This window comes from Hipposideros armiger, unplaced genomic scaffold (genome assembly GCF_001890085.2).
Source record: "Hipposideros armiger isolate ML-2016 unplaced genomic scaffold, ASM189008v1 scaffold_574, whole genome shotgun sequence".
NCBI classification, from domain to species: Eukaryota; Metazoa; Chordata; class Mammalia; order Chiroptera; family Hipposideridae; genus Hipposideros; species Hipposideros armiger.
The window spans coordinates 430,342-431,778 of record NW_017731924.1 but is presented as its reverse complement, the minus strand read 5'-3'; positions in this window follow the sequence as shown (position 1 = coordinate 431,778).

Here is a 1,437-nt window from a genome sequence, read left to right as displayed (position 1 = left end):
TTTTGTCCCCAGCCTTTCCAAGCACCAAATAATCACAGCTCCCCAGTTGAGAGAGTTTTGTAAGAAGATAAATAGCATAATTACGTATGTGTCAATCCACACGACGTTATTGCACCGGGCAAACATTAACTTGAGCTGCTGCTGCTAAAACAAGATTAAAATCTAATCAGGACGTTCAAGAACTACTTGTCCTACCTTCAATTGGCGGTATGAATCATGGTTAATATTTCTGTCTTTCCCCCGAGTGCTCACGATAACCTATGCGCTTCGCTTCAGGGATGCAACTGTTCACTATAGTCGCCCCAGCTGTTAGGACTGAGTGACATTTCACATCCACGTGAGTGGAGAGATTAAGTGTCCTATTGTCATCCCTGTTGGGAAACTTGACCTGGAGTTGTCCTTGGTCCAACCTGGGGGACATTCTCTAGTGCAGGGTGATCAAGGAGAGGCTAGCCAAGGAAAATCCCCCAACTCCTCTTTCATCCAGAGCTATCTGTTCAGAAACCATCCTAGGACCTCTGAACCAGGGCCAGCATGGGGGAAGAAAGGTGAAGTGGGACACAGATAGGATGCCAGAACCCTTTGGGACAGCCTGTCAGAGACATCCCAATTTGAGGGACAAGACCCATAGATCAATCTAGATTCAGAAGAAACCCCAAACCCGAAGAGACCCTTTTAAAATACATCAGATCATGTAATAACTGTAATCCATCACTCCACTGGCTCCCCATTTCACTCAAATTAAATCCTGTTCCTTATGAGTTATAGAACCCCAAGTTATCTACGCTAGCCCCCCCACTCCATCCTCACTCCCTGCTCCTGCCTTCCTCCCTGACACTTCTGCCACTTCTCCCAGCCCTGACTCTGTTTCCATTCTAGTTTCTTGACGGGCCTCAAATATATAAGGAAACTGCTGCCCCAGGGCCTTTGCACATGCAGTTTCCATTGTGATTTTATTTTTGTGAATAGCCAAATGACCAGATCACTTTCTTTGGTCCCCACATAAGTGTCTGTTTGTCTCTGTGACTTTCCCTGAGAATCTTGTGCCAATCCCCTTCTTTCCTGATGGCAGGTTCCTGATTACCTTGATTTTTTGTCTCCATAGCAGTTATCACCATCTCACACACACGTGTATTGCCTGTTTCTCTCCTCTGGAATGTAAACTCCATGAGGGCACAACTCTGTTTAGATTACTGCATAACCTCCAGGGGTTGTAACATTGTCTGGAGCATATTTGTAGAATGAATATATAACTTGGTGATCCTCTATAATGCTGATTGACAAGCTCTCAGTGAGTCAGGAATTCTTCATCATCTAGCAGCAGTGTTCTAACAGAAGTGTCGAGAACAGGTATTGTTCTAAACATTTGAAGCTTGACATGTATTCATTAACTTAATCTTCATGACAAGCCTCTGAGTTAGGTTTTACTATTAATGT